Source organism: Mus caroli, unplaced genomic scaffold (assembly GCF_978045245.1).
Source record: "Mus caroli unplaced genomic scaffold, Mus_caroli_1 scaffold_4, whole genome shotgun sequence".
Lineage (NCBI taxonomy): Eukaryota > Metazoa > Chordata > Mammalia > Rodentia > Muridae > Mus > Mus caroli.
The window spans coordinates 43439635-43463428 of record NW_028227259.1 but is presented as its reverse complement, the minus strand read 5'-3'; the positions used below and the strand labels follow the sequence as shown (position 1 = coordinate 43463428).

Here is a 23794-nt window from a genome sequence, read left to right as displayed (position 1 = left end):
TACAGATAATAGAAATACAATTCTGGTCAAGCTTTTCGTTTTAATAACTCAACAGAGCTTGCCATCAACATTAAAAATGCAGGAACAGATAAAGATGAAACAGCAAAGCCATGATTTATGGACTCAGGTTAATTGTATATACCTAATGGCAATGAACAGTGTTTGAGATGCCATGTCTGAAGAGACTGGTTGTTTTGGCACAGAAGAGATGAAGCCTTGGGCTACTTAGAATGAATAACTGAGTGACTCCAGTATATACTTTGGACCAGAGTTTATTTTGTTCTTGTTCCATTTCACTTTTCAACATGGTAGGCAGTGAAATGCAGTTGGGTTGTGATGAAGCCAAATGACACAACAAAATGCTGGAATGTCTCTTGGGGACAATTTTAAATCCATAAAGTAGCTGCTCATATTTTCCAATATCCACTCCAACAAATGTTTGTGATCACTGTGATATTTCTGAGTCTTGCTAGAGAAGATAAAGGCAATCATGAAATATAGTGTGGACAGATATCTTCCCCTGCAAAAATGGAACATAGATATACAATCTCAATAAAAAGCATCATTTTTAAAGCAATAAGTTATAGCACACACACACATGCACACAGAGAGACAGAGACAGAAACAGTAAGTTAGTTATTCAAAATATCACAGTGTCTTGGTTTAATTTTACAACAGAGGACACTGATATTTAAATTCCATGGATCACATCTATAAATGCTGACGATGAGAAAGCAAAGATTCATAGCTAAGATTTTAAGATTCCAATACCGACAATTATCTGTTCAACAATAAATTCAATGAAAATATAAATAAAATAAAAAGTACATTCCTCACATCTAGAGTTATTTAATGCAAATAATGTTTTTTTGACCATGAAAATGGCAATTGTTAAAAGAAAAAAGGAGCCTTTTCTGTTGCATCTCAGAAAAGTACATTAATAATACCTATTTTTATCAGCTTAAAACTTATACAATCCAGATATACATATTATGAGCCCCAGTTATCCATTTGGAATTACACCAATCTGCCTCAAAGAAAACTTGGGATGAGGAGGTCTGGTTCTAGATCTCCGTTCTGCCATCTGTTTTGGCTTTACGTGTTTGTCGCTGGAATCCATGGGTGTATTTTATCGCTCCTGGGTGCTGGAAAGAACACTTTTTTGCACTACATGACAAGAATTTCATCCAGTTGGAACTGGATACCAGTCTAGAATGATGAAAAATAAGTCTGTAGTTTTGCCTGAGCTTTAAGGATCGGGTGGAGAGGTAGGTGTGAAGAAGTCACTGTTAGCCAAGAGTGTGGTAGTAGTTGAATAGCAGCAAGGGCTATGTCTCATGTCTTCTAAAATGTGTTTTCTAAGGCAGGGTTTTACTGTTGGCGCCATTGGATCTCCCAGGACAGCTTTTTCAGTCTCTACACCAACCTGGGTGCTCTATCCATCACTCCTGTTGACAACCACACTGCCATCTTTTGAGGAAAGGAGCTTGGCTATGTATTCTCCTTCAATCTGAGTTTAGCTTTTGGTTTTAAAGATTTCACCAAACATTGAGAAAGAAAAACAAGAAAAGGTAAAATATGTCCATTACCCTGAAAGTATTTGAAACAAATATTCAATGCAAAAAAGATAGAAAGACTAATTTAAGAAATTAATTTCAGAAAGATATTATCTAGAGCTTTGTATGCAAGGAGTTATCTCTAGCCAGTAATTCATATATTCAAATTAAAATTTTTATTTGTAATTATACTGTGGTATACATGTAGAACTATTATATCTTAGAAGCCTATGTCTGAACTGGGTGTACTTATGATTATTCTATTACCTGAGAAGGTCTGCATAGCATAGCATCATGGACTGAATGACGAAGAGAAGAATTTCTCTCAATTGTGAACCAAGCAGAGCTTAGGGATAATTTCTCTTTTATTCTCTGTTTGACATGTAGGTGTCTCTACATAGCTTTTGCATCCTGTACTGGCTGGTTTTGTGTGTCAACTTGACACAAGCTGGAGATATCACAGAGAAAGGAGGTTCATTTGGGAAAGTGCCTCCATGAGATCCAGCTGTAAGGCATTTTCTCAATTAGTAATTAAGGGGGAAGGGCCCATTGTGGGTGGGACCATCCCTAGGCTGGTAGTCTTGGGTTCTATGAGAGAGCAGGTTGAGCAAGCCAGTAAGTAACATCCCTCCATGGCTCTGTATCAGCTCCTGCTTTTTGACCTGTTTGAGTTCCAGTCCTGACTTCCTTTGGTGATGAACAGCAGTATGGAAGTGTAAGCTGAATTAACCCTTTCCTCCCCAATTGCTTCTTGGTCATGATGTTTGTGCAGGAATAGAAACCCTGACTAAGACACATCCTATGAAATTGCAGGTCATATTTAACAAAGTATCATCCACATCACCTTTCTTAACATAACTGGACACTTGAAAAACCAGTGGCTGAAAATAGACATATCCATAGAGATTTAAATTCAGGAGTTAGACATACAAACATCTCATAGCAATCACTGGTATGATCTATCTCATATAAATCACAGTAAGTATTATAGAAGAGTTTAAGATATGATAAGAACTGAGTGCCAAAAATATTGAGTCTTTTTTCAAAGCCAGATGAATTAGATAATGATAGAGCAAGGATATAAAGCAGGTCTGGAAATTTTCAGCATAAGTGTTCTATTAATATGAATACTATTCTATTCTACCTTTTTTATAGGGCATCTTAGTTAGGGTTTTATTTCTGTAAAAAAAAAAAAAAAAAAAAAGACACCATGACCATGGCAAAATCTTATAAAGGGAAACATTTAATTGAACATGGCTTACAACTCAAAGGTTTAGTCCATTATTATCATGTCACAAAGCATGGCAGCATGTATGCAGACATGGTGTTGGAGAGAGAGCTGAGGCAGGCAACAGGAATATAGAGTGACACTGAGCTTGACCTGAGCACCTGAAACCTCAAAACCCATGCCCAGTGACACACTTCTTCCAGCAAGGCCACACTTCCTAATAGTGCCAATCTCTATCAATAATTATTATTCCAACTACCACCTACTACCCATAACTTCACTGAAATGTGTAAGTATCTGTTTTTCCTCATGCACCTGCATGTGCTAATTCATCAAAGCTGTTAATATTACCTGATAGTATTTTTGATTAAGTCATGTAACATTTGCCAGGAAGCTTGCATATTCAGAATCTCACTGCTGAGAGAGATTGTAAAGTGAATGAAACTTGATAACAAGCTTGATGCTCTTTCCCAGCAAAATATTTAATTCTGGTAACTGGAAAACTCAAGAACTAGAAATTCATCTGCTTTTTATCTTATATCTCAATTTTTTATAAATTCATACAGTAGAGGAGAAAGAAAAAATATAGGAGGGTGTCATCTTTTACATCTCTTCTCAGAAGGGGATAAATCTCATCATAAGGATGTTATGTACACTAGCTAACTACTTGCCAAAGGCCCATCTTCAAATACTATTATAATGTGATAGAGTCGTTACCTATTAATTACTACTGGAGGGGGGATATTCAGACCCCGAGCTCATACAAGCTCATAGATATAGCATTACTGTCCCCAAAGTATTCTGGGTTAGGTAACACCACTATCATTTACTTAATTTTCTTCTGAATTCTATGGTCCATTGCTATGTCTGCTAGGAAGCCAAGAGTTATCTGAGGATGTCATAGTAGGAGAATTGCCTAAATTGTTCTGGTTTTATACAAATCATTTTGATTAATGATTGATATGTGAGGGCCCAACTATATAGTTTGTGGTCCCATCTCTATACAGATAGTCATGGGTTGTACAAGGAAACAGGCTAAGCAAACCAGCAGGCTAATGAGCCAGTAAGACTATTCCTCTATGGTTTCTCTTTCAATTTCTGCTTCAGTTCCTGGACTGATGTCCCTTGATAATGAACTTTATGTAACCTGTAAGCTTAAATAAACTTTTTCCCTCCCCTGTTGTGGATTTCAGCTAATGCTTGCATTATGTTACTTGGGTTCTCAGAACTGCATGAGAATCAGTATATAAGACAGAGGGTCCCTACCTCCAGTTAGTTCTGATTGGTAAATAAAGTTGTCTCTGGCTAATGGCTGGGCAGAGAGACAGAGGAGGGACTTTAAGACTCCTGGACAAAGGGGCCAGGAGAGAAGGAGAATTGCCATATGGGGAGAAAGGAGAACTGCCCTGCTATGAAAGGAATAAGATCCAGGCTTGGAAGCTGCAGAAAAGAGAACATACCAATCATGTAAGAGAGCCAGAGAAGTGTGACCCCAGTCTTCTGCCTCAATTGGGTCAAAGATGGAAAAAATGGAAATATAGATTTTAGTAATTAATAACTCAGGAGTATCAGAATGGAGGTGTTAGAAATGTGGATGTTTGGGGTTGCCCAGCCATTGATCTCTTTAAGGCATATTAAAATTGAAGGTCTTTCCTTTGGGAACTCAGAACATTGAGACAGGCAGTGAGGAACTTGCTCTGCTGCTGCTGGAGAGATTAGAGTAGCCTTAATGGTTCACAGCATCACTCTCCAAGTTGCCTTTGGGCATGATATTAATCCCAGAAACATGAAAAAATTATCCCAGAACACAAAGTCGATTTGCAGGAAAAAATATCCTAGGTCAATTTGCATTATGTCCCCACTTCCCAGCTCACCAGTGCAATAGTTGTATGATGTTGACAAAGTAGAGTGTGGGTAAGGAGAGGGTCATCTTGAGACTCAGGGTGCTAGCATAATGTGAAGAGATAAGGAAGTTGTACATAATGTCAGGGAAGGGGAAGAATGGATGACCAAACTCACTAAAGAAGAACTTCCTAAATTTGTCCTTAGCAAACTAGAGGATAAGTTGGTGGATCATGGTTCAGAGCCATTCTGGAATACAACCAGAGTTCAAGGCTAGTCTGGGCTCATCTAGGCTCATCATTATTATCATATTTATATACACATTGATATGTACCTCTATATGTATGTGAAATTATGAAAGAATAAATATGCATTAAAGAGAACTAATAGCCCTCCAATCATATTTATAGAAGCACATTACTTATACACAAATCTGTGGGCTGCAAGTGAGATGGTTCATAGGGACATAAACACCAATCTCTGAGAGATTGCTCAACTTCATCAGAGAAAGTGGAAGAGAAGACAGCATAGTGTCTGTGTTATAACACAGCAGGGGCATAATCAAATTACAATGAATCTTTACATTGTTACCTGTAAGATACCTTAATGTGTTCTCCTTATGTGGTAGAAGTGAAGATCAGGTTTATCTAGCACAATTAAGGCCAGGAAAACTCTGACTGAAATCTCGAGGGTAAATGAAGGTGAGTGTTCTATGAGCAGACAGGCAGCCATGATATACATCAGATGGAAAACAGTGGAGGAAGGACAGGGGGTGGGAATATAAACGTGACTGGCAAAGTTACAAATAGACTTTTATGTCAGTTTATTCAGGGATGTTGGAGGGGGCCCTGGGCTAGTTAAGGTATTATGATTTTATTGTGAGCCTGTAGGGATTGTGGGTTTGTTAGTTTGCCTTTTGTGGTGGGAAAAGAACATCTCTTGCTCTCAAACCCTCTAATGACTATGGTGTAAATAGTATTACCCTTCTTTAACTTCAGGACCTCCTCATGCCACAAGGATACAGTCAGTGAACTAAATTTCAGTTTTGAAGCCAAAAGAAGATAATTTGCAAATATTTTAAGTCTGTCCTAACTAATTAAATGCATGTCTAAGGCTGGAGTGATGGCTCAATAGTTAAGAGCACTTGCTGCTGTTGCAGAGGGCCTGGATTCAGTTTCAAAGTTTCCATAGTAAGTGGTTTACAACTGCCTGTGATTCCAGTTCCCGGAGATCCAATTCTCTCTCTGGCCTCTGTGGCACCAGCACACATGTGGCGTGGCAAACACTCACAAGTGATATATACACATAAATAAAAATAAATCCTTAAAAACCGTGTCAAGAGAATGAAGCTGGGTTAAAAAGCACAGTCAGACAAGGTTCATCAGCACAGCAGAGGTAGCTCTAATGATTTACAAGTTACAAATAGCTTCCTAGAGGCAGATATATGAGGATCCAGTTAGACAGTGGAAGCTCAGGCATCTCTATAAAGTTTTGGAGCTGTGTGTAAAACTAGAAGAAACTGCAAGACAATGTTTATAATTATGTTCTTCAAGTATAGTGGGAAACTTAAGCATTGTTCTTAGGTTTAGTCCTATTGTAATTATAACCCCAACCCTGTATAGTATATGTGTGTGTGTGTGTGTAGGTGCACACGTGCATGAATATATGTGTTAGTAACACTGCCTGTGGAATCCAGCAGAGGTTGTTGCAGTCCCTGGATCTGCAATTACAGGTGATTGTACATAGCAATGTGGGTTCTGGAAATTGAATTTTGATCCTCTTCAAGGATAAATACTTGTAACTACTGAGACATCTCTTCACCCTTAATTTGAAAATGTTTTGGGTAAATCCATGTATTACTTAGCTGAGATATGTTATTGAGGGTTATTATGATCAAGTTATATTGTACATATGTTACTTGAAAATGCCATGATGAAACTGATAGTTCACACAATTTATATGTGTTATTAAAATGGCCAGAAAGTGAAAAATATGTGGTTGCTGTATGATCCCACACTGATCCCGCCTTTAATAGAGTCTTATTGTAAACATCAATATCATCTTAAACTTCGTGGGATAGCATCACCAATGGCATCATCTCCATGTCCTCCCTGCTGCTCTCTGAGCAGATACCACCTGCACACACTCCTTGCCACTGGCTTTCTAGTACCCCAGCCTTTGTTTATTTATTATTTGTCTCCAGATTGATGCGAACAAACAAGCCAGCCTGATGACCCCATTCTGACCTTCCATCTGGAAACTGACCCACAGACATCACTCATCTTCACACAACTGGAGTCTAGTTACTGTGTTCCATGCTTTTCTGACACCAGGCATTGCTGATGAGTTTCTGAAAGATTTGTTTACCAATAATGCATAATTTACCTTGCAGCTCCAGCTATGTTTGCTTAAATGATTTGCCTTGGTCACATAATTAACACATCTGTTTGCTTTTTACAACAGATGTTTTTACTCCTTTCCTTTGGCAAGTGATGGGACATTCAGATATCCCCCTCAGAACTCTGAGTAAGTGAATTATATTCTTCATTGTCTCAAATGCTAAGTTTTAAGGTTGAACTAATAATTAAATCTTTAACAGTCTTGCTCTGGAAAAATAGAGGTAGAAATGAAGATTCAACTCAACATAACTGCTTCTTGGTGAACAAGAATGGCTGCAAGTAAATTTGAGGATTCTGTGGGCTTCTTGGGGAAAGAGATTTGGCATCTCTTATTGAGAAATCAATAGTAAGCTGGTCAGAGATAGTGGTAAAGTGAAAGTCTGCTCACTTGTTATATCAGAGGAAAACATTGCAACTGGTGGGATACAGATCACACTGACTGCCTCCCAATCACTTCAGTCCATCATGCAGTATGCACAGTAGCCTTCAACAGTCCAAGCACAGGTGTAATTTCAAATTTGAAAGGGAGCTGAAGGGGAAGGAACACCCAGGGTATGGCAACCCAATAGGAAGACCAATGCTTTCAACTAACCAGGACCCCAGGGAGCTCCTAGAAACTAAACCACCAACCAAAGAGCATACCTGCTGGCCTGAGGCCCAGGCACATATATAGCAGAGGACAGCCTTGGCCTTGTCTAGTCTCAGTGGGAGAGAATATGCCTAATCCAAGATATTTGATGCTCAATGGAAGGGGGATGTCCCTCGGGGGCATCTTCTCAGAGGCAAACCTGAGGGGAAATGGGGTGAAGAAAGCTAGGAAAGGGACCGAGGGGGGACAACATTTGGGATGTAAATAAAATAATTAATTGAAAAAACACAAAACAAAACAACAAAGGCAACAACAGCAATAAAACCAAACAATAAAAGAAAGGAAAAGAAAGGTATTCTATAATGCTGACTAACTCATAAACATCCCAGAAAATCCCCGAACCAAGTAGCAAAATCTAGGTAAATTTACAAACTAGCTATAATCAGCCAGTACTTCATCATACATTCGACAGTGCTTTGAAGGCCAGTGAGAGAGAGAGAGAGAGAGAGAGAGAGAGAGAGAGAGAGAGAGAGAGAGAGAGCTAGACATATGCCTCAAGGTCACAGACTTGACCATATCAGTCCTAACAGACCCATAGCAGCTTTTCCTGGCAGATCCTGAGATTGCACAGGTAGTGCCACCTACTGGGCAAAGCAAGAACTTTGCAACAGGCAAAGCTGAGCCCATACACCCTCATTCTCTTTCTGTATACAATGTGATTTATCACTTTTAAAGTGAAGCAAAGAGGTAAACTTTCAATGCTTTTCACTGAAATGAACTTGATGCATATGCTGTCTGTCATATAGTTTTATGTCTACTTAAATAACCTCACATCACAGCTGGCAAATCTAAGGTATGGGAAGCTGATGTAACGTGCCAGTCAGATGTTTAGCTGGGGGATCTGAACTCATTGTCAGGTCTGGTGGAATTTCCAGCTCTGTAAGATCACAGTTTACTCCATAGGTCACACACATGTGCATATCACACATGGAGACTGCAGTGAGCTCATTGCCTGTGCACAGATTTGAGACCTGGCCTCAATGCTTTACCAGCTGTGTGATGTAATTTTCCACAATTTACTCAATTTCTGTAATCTTAACATTATCTCCAAATAAAATGTCAATACATGCATTTGTGCATTTTAAGTACTTTATAAATTCGAAAGATTTCAGTTTATTATGATGACCATGGAATCTCTATTTGAGGTTTATATTCTGGATAAAACATATAAAAGCCAGAGAGAAATAAAAGAATGAAAGATGAAATACTGGAAATAAGGTATAAAATATGTATCTTTTGACTCTTTGGTTGAGAGTACTCACCATTAACCAAATTTCTATGAATTGAACACACTGCCATCATAAGAGAAAACCAAAAAATGCCCTGGCCAACATTTCTGGCCATTATTGAAAAGCTATAATTTTTACTATTTATACTGCATAAGATGGGGGCTTTAGCACTCATTCTCTATAATGTTTAAATACTTTAAATTTCTGGCCAATCTCTTCCTTTCTGATTATCTCCAGAGCTTATTACTTCAGACACCTGTTACTGATGAAAAAGGATGGGTTATGGGTTCAAGACTTGCACACATTACTGGAAAAGATGTTTAAACAACAGAGGAAAGGAGAAAGTAGCTTAGAGTTCAATGCGTAAGGACAAAATCAACAATACTACACAACACTTCCCTAGTTTCAGGCACAAGGTGTCCTTTCCCCAGCTGTTTGACCTTGATAAAGTTCCACAGTATTTCTGTGCCCCACCTCTCCATCTATAAAAGGAGGAATCGATGGCCTTCACTGTCTATATTGCTTAAATGTGTATTTATAAGGAGGGAACTTAAAATAGAGCCTGGCAGTTAGTAGCACACTGCTAGCTATTTTTTTCTTTTCATGACCATAGGTTGCATCTGGCAGGTGTCATTGTATGTCACTGCATTTTCACTAATACTCTTTGTTATTACTTCTTTTCTTTGTTCAACCCTCATAACTTTCTGGGACCTCTGGTTAGTAAAGTATGTCCAAGACCACAAAATCTGAACCAAATTTTCCTCTTTAAATATCCATGTGATGAAAATGACTTGTGTCCCTCCAAGACTAGACTGAGCAGGTGAAAGTGTGGACTACAGAAGCTAAGAACTTCTGGGACAGGCAGAAGTCACACAGCTTCTGAGGCAGACCCCATTTCCGGCTCCAGACATCAAGGCACCTTCCCTGCCAGAGGATAGGTGTCCTGGAGGGCTTTGCCGGAGCACCCTGGAGAGCCATCTTGGTTGCCAGATCCCTCCGAGACTAGTCTGTGCAGGTGAGAGTTTGGACTACAGAAGCTAACAGCTTCTGGGACAGGCCCTGTTTCGGGCCTTCATCTTCAGCCAGGAAGCATGTCTGAATGCCAGATATCTGTGCTTCTTCCCTGCAAGAGGAGAGCTTGCCTGCAGACAGTGCTCTAAACACTGAAACTCAGGGGAGAGTTAGTCTCCCAGGTCTGCTGATAGAGGCTAACAAAATCACAAGAGGAGCAAGCACTAAACAGAGACAGCTATAACAACTAACTCCAGAGATTACCAGATGGCAAATGACAAACGAAAGAATCTTACTAACAGAAACCAAGACCACTCACCATCATTAGAACCAAGCACTCCCACCTCAGCCAGTCCAGGGTACCCCAACACACCTCAAAATCTAGACCCGGATTTAAAAGCATATCTCATGATGATGGTAGACGACATCAAGAAGGACTTTAATAAATCACTTAAAGAAATACAGGAGAACACTGCTAAAGAGTTACAAGTCCTTAAAGAAAAACAGGAATACACATCCAAACAGGTGATCAAAATGAACAAAACCATACTAGACCTAAAAAGGGAAGTAGACACAATGAAGAAAACCCAAAGTGAGGCAACTCTAGAGATAGAAATCCTAGGAAAGAAATCTGGGACCATAGATGCGAGCATCAGCAACAGAGTACAAGAGATGAAAGAGAGAATCTCAGGTGCAGAAGATTCCATAGAGAACATGGGCACAACAATCAAAGAAAAAGTAAAATGCAAAAAGATCCTAACTCAAAGCATCCAGGAAATCCAGGACACAATGAGAAGACCAAACCTACGGATAATAGGTATAGATGAGAATGAAGATATTCAACTTAAAGGGCCAGCAAATATCTTCAACAAAATTATAGAAGAAAACTTCGCAAACCTAAAGAAAGAGATGCCCATGAACATACAAGAAGCCTACAGAAATCCAAATAGACTAGACCAGAAATGAAATTCCTCCCAACACATAATAATCAGAACAACAAACACACTAAATAAAGATAGAATATTAAAAGCAGTAAAGGAAAAGGTCAAGTAACATATAAAGGCAGGCCTATCAGAATTACACCAGATTTTTCACCAGAGACTATGAAAGCCAGAAGATCCCGGACAGATGTCATCCAGACACTAAGAGAACACAAATGCCAACCCAGGCTACTATACCCAGCCAAACTTTAAATTACCATAGATGGAGAAACCAAAGTATTCCACGACCAAACCAAATTCACACATTATCTTTCCACGAATCCAGCCCTTCAAAGGATAATAACAGAAAAAAAAACCAACACAAGGATGGAAACCAAGTCCTAGAAAAAGCAAGAAAGTAATCCTTCAACAAACCTAAAAGAGAAGACAGCCACAAGAACAGAATGCCAACTCTAACAACAAAAATAATAGGAAGCAACAACTACTTTTTCTTAATATCTCTGAATATCAATGGACTCAATTCCCCAATTAAAAAGACATAGACTAACAGACTAGCTACACAAACAGGACCTAACATTTTTTTGCTTAAAGGAAACACATCTCAGGGAAAAAGACAGACACTACCTCAGAATGAAAGGCGGGAAAACAATTTTCCAAGCAAATGGTCTGAAGAAACAAGCTGGAGTAGCCATTGTATTATCTAAGAAAATCAACTTCCAAGCTAAAGTTATCAAAAAAGACAAGGAGGGGCACTTCATACTCATCAAAGGCAAAATCTTCCAAGAGGAACTCTCAATTCTGAATATCTATGGTCCAAATGCAAGGGCAACCACATTCATTAAAGAAACTTTAGTAAAGCTCAAAGCACACATTGCACCTAACACAATAATAGGGAGACTTCAACACACCACTTTCATCAATGGACAGATCGTGGAAACAGAAATTAAACAGGAACACAGTGAATCTAACAGAAGTTATGAAACAAATGAATTTAACAGATATCGACAGAACATTTTATCGTTAAACTATAAAATTAACTCAAACAAGTCAAGGGCCTTTCTCTACACAAAGAATAAACAGCTGAGAAAGAAATTAGGGAAACAACACCATTCTCAATAGTCACAAATAATATAAAATATCTTGGCGTGACTCTAACTAAGGAAGTGAAAAATCTGTATAATAAAAACTTCAAGTCTCTGAAGAAAGAAATTTAAGAAGATCTCAGAAGACGGAAAGATCTCAAATGCTCAAGGATTGGCAGGATCAACATTGTAAAAATGGCTATCTTGCCAAAAGCAATCTACAGATTCAATGCAACCCCATCAAAATTCCAACTCAATTCTTCAACGAATTAGAAAGAGCAATCTGCAAATTCATCTAGAATAACAATAAACCTAGGATACCAAAAACTCTTCTCAAAGATAAAAGAACCTCTGGTGGAATCACCATGCCTGACCTAAAGCTTTACTACAGAGCAATTGTGATAAAAACTGCATGGTACTGGTATACTGACAGATAAGTAGACCAATGGAATAGAATTGAAGACCCAGAAATGAACCCACACACCTATGGTCACTTGATCGTTGACAAGGGAGCTAAAACCATCCAGTGGAAGAAAGACAGCATTTTCAACAAATGGTGCTGGCACAACTGGTTTTTATCATGTAGAAGAATGCGAATCAATTCATTCCTATCTCCTTGTACTAAGGTCAAATCTAAGTGGATCAAGGAACTTCACATAAAACCAGAGACACTGAAACTTATAGAGGAGAAAGTGGGGAAAAGCCTTGAAGATATGGGCACTGGGGAGAAATTCCTGATAGAACAGCACTTGCTTGTGCTGTTAGATCAAGAATTGACAAATGGGACCTCATGAAACTGCAAAGCTTCTGCAAGGCAAAAGACACCTTCAATAAGACAAAAAGACCACCAACAGATTGGGAAAGGATCTTTACCTATCCTAAATCAGATAAGGGACTAATATCCAATATATATAAAGAACTCAACAAGGTGGACTACAGAAAATCAAATAACCCCATTAAAAATGAGGCTCAGAACTGAACAAAGAATTCTTACCTGAGGAATACCGAATGGTTGTGAAGCACCTGAAAAAAATGTTCAACATCCTTAATCATCAGGGAAATGCAAATCAAAACAACCTTGAGATTCCACCTCACACCAGTCAGAATGGCTAAGATCAAAAATTCAGGTGACAGCAGATGCTGGCAAGGATGTGGAGAAAGAGGAACACTCCTCCATTGTTGGTGGGATTGCAAGCTTGTACAACCACTCTGTAAATCAGTCTGGCAGTTCCTTAGAAAATTGGACATAGTACTACCAGAGGATCCAGCAATACCGCTTCTGGGCATATATCCAGAAGATGCCCCAATCGGTAAGAAGGACACATGCTCTACTATGTTCATAGCAGCCTTATTTATAATAGCCAGAAGCTGGAAATAACCCAGATGCCCCTCAACAGAGGAATGGATACAGAAAATGTGGTACATTTACACAATGGAGTACTACTAAGCTATTAAAAAGAATGAATTCATGAAATTCCTAGGCAAATAGATGGACCTGGAGGGCATCATCCTTAGTGAGGTAACACAATCACAAAGGAACTCACACAATATGTATTCACTAATAAGTGGATATTAGCCCAAAACTTAGGATACCCAAGATATAAGAGACAATTTGCTAAACGCATGAAACTCAAGAAAAATGAAGACCAAAATGTGGACACGGTGCCCCTTCTTAGAATTGGGAACAAAACACCCAGGGAAGGAGTTACAGAGACAAAGTTTGGAGCTGTGACGAAAGAATGGACCATCTAAAGAGTGTCATATCCAAGGATCCATCCCATAATCATCTTTCAAACGCTGACACCATTGCATACACTAGCAAGGTTTTGCTGAAAGGACCCAGATATAGCTGTCTCTTGTGAAACTATACCGGGGCCTATCAAACTCAGAAGTAGATGCTCACAGTCATCTATTGGATGGATCACAGGGCTCCCAATGGAGGAGCTAGAGAAAGTACCCAAGGAGCTAAAGGGATCTGCAACCCTATAGGTACAACAACATTATGAACTAACCAGTACACCGGAGCTCTTGTCTCTAGCTGCATATGTATCAAAAGATGGCCTAGTTGGCCATCACTGGAAAGAGAGGCCAATTTGACTTGCAAACTTTATATGCCCCAGTACAGGGGAATGCCAGGCCCAAAGTATTGTAATTGGTGGGTAGGGAAGTGGGCAGGGGGGTGGTGTATGGGGGACTTTTGGGATAGCATTGGAAATGTAATTGAGGAAAATACGTAATAAAAAAAATATTAAAAAAAAAGAAATATCAACAGGGCTTGGAGAGATGACTTGGTTACTAAGATCACTTGTTAAAAAAAAAAAAAAAAGAACATTAAGAACATTTTATCCTAAAACAAAAGGATATACCTTCTTCTCAGCACCTCATTGCAAATTCTCCAAAACTGACCATATCATTGATCACAAAACAGGCCTCAACAGATACAAAAATATTGAAATTGTCCGATGCATCCTATCAGATCACCATGGAATAAGGCTGATCTTCAACAACATAAATAATAGAAAGCCAACATTCACATGGAAACTGAACAACACTCTCCTCAATGATACCTTGGCCAAGGAAGGAATAAAGAAAGAAAGTAAAGACTTTTTAAAGTTTAATGATAATGAAGCCAGAACATACCTAAACTATTGGACACAATGAAAGCATTTCTAAAAGGAAAACACATAGCTCTGAGTAGCTCCAAAAAGAAACTAGAGAGAGCACACACTAGCAGCTTGACATCATACCTGAAAGCTCTAGAACAAAAAAAAAAAAAAGCAAATTCACCCAAGAGGAGTAGACAGCAGGAACTCATCAAACTCAGGGGCGAAATCAACCAAGTGGAAATAAGAAGAACTATTCAAAGAATCAACCAAACGAGGAGCTGGTTCTTTGAAAAAACCAACAAGATAGATAAACCTTTAGCCACACTCACTAGAGGGCACAGGGTCAGCATCCTAATTAACAAAACAGAAATGAAAAGGGAGACATAACAACAGATCCTGAAGAAATCCAAAACACAATCATATTCTTCTACAAAAGGCTATACTCAACAAAAGTGGGAAACATGGATGAAATGGACTAATTTCTAGACAGATACCATGTAACAAAGTCAAATCAGTATCAGGTTAATGATCTAAACAGTGCTATATCCCCTAAAGAAATAGAAGCTGTCATTAATAGTCTGCCAACCAAAAAAAGCCCATGACCAGATGGGTTTAGTACAGGGTTCTATCAGATCTTCAAAGAAGATCTAATTCGAGTTCTTCACAAACTATTCCACAAAATAAAAGAAGAAGGTACTCTAACCAATTCATTCTGTGAAGCCACAATTACTCTGATACCTAAACCACAGAAAGACCCAACAAAGTTAGAGAACTTCAGACCAATTTTCTTATGAATATTGATGCAAAAACACTCAATAAAATTCTTGCTAAACGAATCCAAGAACACATCAAAACAACATCCATCCTGACCAAGTAGCTTTCATTCCAGAGATGCAGGGTTGGTTTAACACACAGAAATCCATCAACGTAATCCATTATATAAACAAACTCAAAGACAAAACCACATGATCATCTCCTTAGATGCGGAGAAAGCATTTAACAAGATCCAACACCCATTCATGATAAAAGTCTTGGAAAGATCAGGAATTCAAGGCCCATACCTAAACATGGTAAAAGCAATCTACAGCAAATCAGTAGCCAACATCAGAGTAAATGGTGAGAAGCTGGAAGCAATCCCACTAAAATCAGAACTGAGCAAGGCTGCCCACTTTCGCCCTACCTATTCAACATTGTACTTGAAGTCCTAGCCAGAGTAATTAGACAACAAAAGGAGATCAAGGGGATACAAATTGGAAAGGAAGAAGTCAAAATATCACTTTTTGCAGATGATATTACAGTATATATAACTGAGCCTAAAAATTCCACCAGAGAACACCTAAACCTGATAAACAGCTTCAATGAAGTAGCTGGATATAAAATTAACTCAAACAAGTCAATGGCCTTTCTCTACACAAAGGATAAACAGGCTGAGAAAGAAATTAGGGTAACAACACTCTTCTCAATAGTCACAAATAATATAAAATACCTTGGTGTGACTCTAACTAAGGAAGTGTAAGATCTGTATGATAAGAACTTCAAGACTCCGAAGAAAGAAATTAAAGAAAATCTCAGAAGATGGAATGATCTCCCATGCTCAAGGATTGGCAGCATCAATATAGTAAAAATGGCTTTCTTTCTGTACTGGCTATTTTTGTGTCAACTTGACACAGCTGAGTTATCACAGAGAAAGGAGCTTCAGTTGAGGAAATGCCTCCATGAGATCCAACTGTAAGGCATTTTCTCAATTAGTGATCAAGGGGGAAAGGCCCCTGTGGGTGGGACCATCCCTGGCTGGTAGTCTTGGGTTCTATAAGAGAGTAGGCTGAGCAAGCCAGGGGAGGCAAGCCAGTAAAGAACATCCCTCCATGGCCTCTGCATCAGCTCCTGCTTTCTGACCTGCTTCCAGTCCTGACTTCCTTTGGTTATGAACAGCAGTATGGAAGTGTAAGCCGAATAAACCCTTTCCTCCCCAACTTGTTTCTTGGTCATGATGTTTGTGCAGGAATAGAAACCCTGACTAAAACACTTTCCAAAAGCAATCTACAGATTCAACGCAACCCCATCAAAATTCCAACTCAATTGTTCAAGGAATTAGAAAGAGAAACTGCAAATTCATCTGGAATAACAAAAACTTAGGATAGAAAAACTCTTCTCAAGGATAAAAGAACCTCTGGTGGAATCACCATGCCTGACCTAAAGCTGTACTACAGAGCAATTGTGATAAAAACGGCATGGTACTGGTATAGCAACAGACAAGTAGACCAACGGAATAGAATTGAAGACCCAGAAATGAACCCACATACCTATGGTCACTTGATCTTTCCAGTGGAAAAAAAGAGCATTTTCAACAAATGGTGCTGGCGCAACTGGTGGTTATCATGTAGAAGAATGTGAATTGATCCATTCCTATATCCTTGTACTAAGGTCAAATCTAAGCGGATCAAGGAACTTCACATAAAACCAGAGACACTGAAACTTATAGAGGAGGAAGTGGGGAAAAGCCTTGAAGATATGGGCACAGAAAAAAAAAAAAGATATGGGCACAGGGCAAAAATTCCTGAATAGAACAGCAATGGCGTGTGCTGTAAGATCGAGAATCGACAAATGGGACCTCATAAAATTGCAAGGCTTCTGTAAGGCAAAAGACACTGTCAATAAGACAAAAAGGCCACCAACAGATTGGGAAAGGATCTTTACCTATCCTAAATCAGATAGAGGACTAATATCCAATATATATATAAAGAACTCAAGAAGGTGGACTCCAGAAAATCAAATAACCCCATTAAAAAATGGGGCTCAGAACTGAACAAAGAATTCTCACCTGAGGAATACCAAATGGCTGAGAAGCACCTGAAAAAATGTACATCATCCTTAATCATCAGGGAAATGCAAATCAAAACAACCCTGAGATTCCACCTCACACCAGTCAGAATGGCTAAGATCAAAAATTCAGGTGACAGCAGATGCTGTCGAGGATGTGGAGAAAGAGGAACACTCCTCCATTGTTGGTGGGGTTGCAAGCTTGTACAACCACTCTGGAAATCAGTCTGGCAGTTCCTTAGAAAATTGGACATAGTACTACTGGAGGATCCCGCAATACCTCTCCTGGACATATATCCAGAAGATGTTCCAACTGGTAAGAAGGACACATGCTCCACTATGTTCATAGCAGCCTTACTTATAATAGCCACAAGCTTGAAAGAACCCAGATGCCCCTCAACAGAGGAATGGATACAGAAAATGTGGTATATTTACTACTCTGCTATTAAAAAGAATGAATTTATGAAATTCCTAGGCAAGTGGATGGGCCTGGAGAGCATCATCCTGAGTGAGGTAACCCTATCACAAAAGAACTCACATGATATGTACCCACTGATAAGTGGATAGTAGCCCAGAAACTTAGAATAACGAAGATATAAAATACAATTTGAGAAACACATGAAAATCAAGAAGAACGAAGACCAAAGTGGGGACACTTTGCCCCTTCTTAGAATTGGGAACAAAACACTCGTGGAAGGAGTAACATTAACAAAGTTTGGAGCTGAGACAAAAGGATGGACTATCTAGAGACTGCCATACCCAGGGACCCATACAATAACGAGCCTCCAAATGCTGATTGAAACACCGTTGCATACACCAGCAAGATTTTCCTGAAAGGAACCCGATACAGCTGTCTCTTGTGAGGCTATGCTGGGGCCTAGCAATCACAGAAGTTGATGCTCACAGTCAGCTATTGGATGGATCACAGGGCCCCCAATGGAGGAGCTAGAGAAAGTACCCAAGGAGCTACAGGGGTCTGCAACCCTATAGGTGGAACAACAATATGAACTAACCAATACCCCCACCCCCACCACAGAGCTCATGTCTCTAGCTGCATATGTATCAGAAGATGGCCTAGTCGGCCATCAGTGGAAAGAGAGGCCCATTGGTCGTGCAAACTTTATATGCCTCAGTACAGGGGAACACTAGGGCCAAGAAGTGGGAGTGAGTGGGTAGGTGAGTGGTGGGCGAAGGTATGGGGGGCTTTTGGGACAGCATGGAAATGTAAATGAAGAAAATACCTAATTAAAATAATAATAATTTTAAAAAAGTGACTTGTGATATTTTAAAGGTCATAAATCCTATAGAACTTTGTGTAACAGAAAGTATAACATTCATAAAACTAAAATATTTAACATCTGTCTTTTAATATGAGAATATTGCAACCTATCTTCTATAGTGAAAAATACCAAGTGTTAGTAATCTCTCTCTCTCTCTCTCTCTCTCTCTCTCTCTCTCTCTCTCTCTCTCTCTCTCTCTCTGTGTGTGTGTGTGTGTGTTTGTGTGTGTGTGTGTGTGTTATCTTGGGAAAATAGAAAGCATAGAAAACAAGGAGAAGTGTGAAGGAAATATATACTAAAAGCACCTGAAAGGAGAAATTCTTTCATGTACAAAATGAAAGTCTTTCAGTATGTCTATAAGGATAGGGGGCTCCACAACCAAGGAAGTTTGGATGCATCTTAGGGTTGGAAGATGGAAGATAGAAACATTATTTAAAAAAAAAAAAGACCTTTTCCTAGATCTTAACTAATTATTTTATGAACCCAGTGAATGGATCATCTTTGGGTTCAACAGGATCATCTACTGGGCAAAATACTTTTTTTTGAATTATCATAGCTCTGGGAGATGGGATGTAGTGTTCTCTGTTTAGAGAAGTGGAAATCAAGATTTAAATTTCTATCTCTCACAGATGACAGAGTTGGAATCATAGTCATAAAGCTGTAGCATTCCTATCGCCAACCTGTAGAGATGGGATATCATGGTTCCATTGGGATCAGAACTTCCCTCTGATAAGGAAGATCATTGAGTAGATTTAACTCAGGCTTGAAGGGTCAATATTTAATCATTTTCCAGATTTAAGGTCAGAAGCAAGCCGTTTCACTGGCATTAACCCATTTGTGTTGCCCCAGTTAGAATATGCTTGCCCAGTTCCCATATTGTTTTCCCACCAGACATCTTCTAGTGCCTGACCTATAGGATGTTTTAGAATCCCTTCCCCTGTACAGCGTGGTAACTTTTCTTTTACATGTCCAAGATTGTAGCATCCTGTGAGATTGTTGCTTGTGCTCTGAGTTCATCTTTCCAACAAGAGTTGTAATTTATAACTATATCTCTGTCTGAAGCCCATATTACCTGCCTTCCTGTTATGCTTACTTCCCACACATGATGAAACAGTGCTTCCTATGATAGTCTTCTGACTTAAGCATCAGTTTTTATGTTTCTATTGATGCTTTGCCCTAACAACATGTTTGACATTACAGTTTTCCTGATCTTTACTTTAGGACTGTATTTAATCCATGGTGACATTGCTATAGACACCTAAGTGAACAGTAACTACAGATGTTGTTTCTGAATGCATAATCTGTTGTTAGTATGCTCCATTGTGCTATATTTTATCCAGGTCCCTCCAATTCTGTGTGTGTGAGTGACTGTGTGTGACTGTGTGTGTTTGTGTGTTTGTGTGTGTGTATGTGTATGATCATGTTCTAAGATATGCTAAGAGATCTTGGTTCACTGAAACCTTTATGTCTCGGTAAAGCTTTTATAATAACTCTGGAATAAAAGAAATATTTAAAATTTCTATTGTTAAGTAGCTATGTCCAAATAATCTCAAATGTAATAAAATGTATAGCCTTTTAATTAGATATAGTAGTATATAATGTGAGGCAATTTTGACATTCTGATTGTAGGCTTACATAGGACAAGATTGTACAGGCTAAAATGCCTAGGCTCTACCATATATAGCATCATATATGCAGCCCAACATTGACCAATGCATTATTGAAAGAATGACTGCATACATATATAGAAAAAATATTCAATTCAATTTTCAAATTTATAATTACTCAATAATAATATGTGTGTGTTTACTGTGGTTATTTTAATGTTTGGAATCAGGCTGGAGAACACCCTCGGTGGATATTGGTTACCTATAACTTGCTGTTCTTTCCATTTGTTTTTAAAGATTGAGCATCATTAAAAAGAGAGTGGCATGAACTATTTTTTTATGCAGATCAAAGCTGTCAGATATAAAGTAAAAGACTATGGGTGAGGGATAGATCTCCTTGGAAGGGATAGAATAGTTACAGATAAATGAGAGCATGGCATGGAATGAGAGGATCAAACTGGTTGGACAAGGGCTGAAGTAGAGAGGGAGGAAATAAGAGGATGGAATGCTAAAACTAAGGCCATTTTAGGGGTCAGAAGCTTCCTAAAATGTATACATGTATGAAGGCAATTTAAAAGAAATTGCCAGATAATGGGGGAAGATATATTCTCAACTGGATATGTCATCTTAACAAATGAAGCTTTCAGTATTGCAAATGGGTGACATCTAACTGACTTGTTTGCCAAAATGGAACCATAGAAACCCACAAACAGTTCAGGCTGTTGACAAGGGTGGCTCTCCACAAATTAATGGTGAGGCCCAATTACTAAAGACAATATCTTCATAATTCATTAAACACAGAGAGGTCAAACTGGTTCCTACCTATAGCCTTCACCCCTAGAGACTAGTGTTCATGGTACATACATGGTTCACTAGTGTTCATGGTACATACATGGTTCACTAGTGTTCAAGGTGTTCTGCACATTACCAGTGTAGTAGAAGAAAGGTAGACAACAATTTAGCTACAAATCTACAATGATACAAGGTGTGTTCTTGTAGTAGTAGCACAAAATTGTGGGAGTAACAAACTCATATGGACTTAAGTCCCATTACATGACATGGAACCTATACCCAATACTGCTTTGGTGACCAAACACTTGAGATAAATATGCTAGGAACCTAGGGGAAAACCAAATACTACTGTTCTGCTAAAGGAACATAGTCATAAAATAACACCCAATGACATTCTGCAGTACTCAGATCAGTGCCTTGCTCAGCCATCATCCAAGAAGCTTTCTCCTTCAGGAGATGGGAATAAATACAAAGACCCACAGCCAGACAATGTGCAGAGAATAAGAAACCTTGAAATATTCAGTCTTAAATGGTATATCTCTACGAAATCCCACTCATTGGAGTGCAGGGAACCCTGAGAAAGAAGAGGTTGAAAGATTGTAACACCCAGAGTGGATGAAAGCCACAAAGGAAATCACACCTTTCAGAGATTGCATGATCAGCACATATATGAACTCAGAGACTGTGGCAGTATGTACAGGGACTGCAGAAGTCTAAACCAGATGACATCCCAGTGCTGAAAGGAAAAGAAGACAAAAGACACCATCGCTAACCTAGAGGTTAGTCCCAGTTGATAAATACTCATGAATAAAAAAATTAGTTCTCTCTTACAGAGTCTTACTGGGAATACAAACCACCCCAAAGCTGACTCCATACCCAGCACAAAATGAACGTAATGGAATCTTTAGAGGTTCTTTGTCTTAATGTTTGATCAAGGTACACATTCATACACACACACATACATACATACATACATACATACATACATACATACATGCATGAATACATCCATATTTGTTTGCTTGCTTGCATTTATTAGTTTGTTTTTATATTTTTACCTTAAAGACCTTTTGCATATATGTTATAGCTTCCAGTCCTGTATTTTTGTGGGATTTGCATGTCTGTATGCAAATATATGTGTCTCTGTGTCTATATGTTTCTTCCTTGGCACCTTTTCTTTGTTTGTTTTGTCCTATTCTAGTTTGATTTTGTTTTAATTTATTGTTATGTTTTTAGATTGACGCTTGTAAGAGGAGACCAAAAAAGTGTATATCCAGATAAAAGGGCATGTGGTAAGGATCTTGGAGATATTGGGGGTGGGGGAAGGAAGCAGATTATATTGTATAAAAAAAACTATTTTCAATATAAGAAAAATAGGAAAGTAAAAGGAAAGAGAGAGAAACAAAATATCCGCTAGAAAGCCTTATAATTCAATACTTCTTTGAGAAAAAAGTTACGATTGAGTAGTATCTACTGTCCTTTAAAGTCACAGATTTAAATATATTTTTAAAATTTTTTATGTTACTTTTGCTTGGCTTCTATTTTTCTATTAATTTTGGTTTGCATAACGTACTTTTGTCTCTTTGAAATTTTAAAATATATAATAGCTTTAAGATTTTACAAATCTTAAAAATTTGTTTTTTCAAAAATAATCTTCCCATTGCCTTTAGTTTGTTGGCATGTTCATTTCTTATACCATTTTTGAATTGTGTTTGGTTTCAGGAAGGATGTTCCCTAGTAACCTGTGTCTGTTAATTTCATGCTCATATCTGTATGTTGAAGATTTATGGCTGCTTATAACCTTTTTTTTTTTTTTTTTGCATTCTCCAGTTGAGAGCTAAACTTTGTTTTCAGCATTAGTTTTGTTTCACATCATTAACTAGTTGTCCAAAATTAACTCAGCACTAAGTATCTCTAAAAGAATCACTAATTTAATGATGTTTTTACTTTATGCTTGGCTGGGTTTTGTTTTGTTTTGTTTTGTTTTGTTTTTTGTGTTTTGTTTTATTTGTTTGTTTGTTTATTTATTTATTTATTTATTGTAATATAACATGCACTAGAGATGTGGACTCAACTCTGAGCGTAACAGAGCCTTTCTGTCTGAACCAGCCAATAATACCTCACTATAGACATCTGGTTTATACTGTCTAACCAGTTTAGACATTGGTTTCCATTTAGTTTGCCTAATAGAACTGTTGTTTGGGTTCTAGCAGTCTCTACAAGTTTTCCTTCATCACAGAAGAACATGAGAAAGGAAGAATTGACAGTTGTTTGAAAGTCATTCACATCCTCGCCAGCATCTGCTATCACTTGAGTGTTTTATTATCTTAGCCAATCAGACTGGTGTGAGGTGGAATCTTAAGGTCACTTTGATTTGCATTTCCCTGATGACTAAGCATGTTGTGCATTTCTTTAGGTGCTTCTCAGCCATTCATGATTCCTCAGTTGAGAATTCTTTGTTTAACTCTGTACCCTTTTTTTAATAGGGTTATTTCGTTTTCTGGAGTCTAATTTCTTGAGTTCTTTGTATATATTGGATATTAGCCCTCTATCAGATGTAGGGTTGGTAAAGATCTTTTCTCAATCTGTAGGCTGTCATTTTGTCCTGTTGACAGTGTCCTTTGCCTTACAGGAGCTTTTCAATTTTATGAGATCCCATTTGTCTACAGTTGATCTTAGAGCCTGAGCCATTGTTGTTCTGTTCAGGATGCTTTTCCATTTGCCAATATGCTCAAGGATCTACCTACTTTCT

General features: G+C 38.4%; 1 long non-coding RNA gene across 1 annotated transcript in view; it reads right to left on the bottom strand.

The window, feature by feature from the left end:
* Window positions 1-337: 337 nt before the first annotated feature.
* Window positions 338-23794, bottom strand: part of LOC110295470 (uncharacterized) — a 42359-nt gene continuing 18902 nt past the window's right edge. The window contains exon 4 of the long non-coding RNA XR_002378072.2: window positions 338-520. This is a non-coding gene — a long non-coding RNA (uncharacterized LOC110295470). The remainder of the gene's footprint in view (window positions 521-23794) is intronic.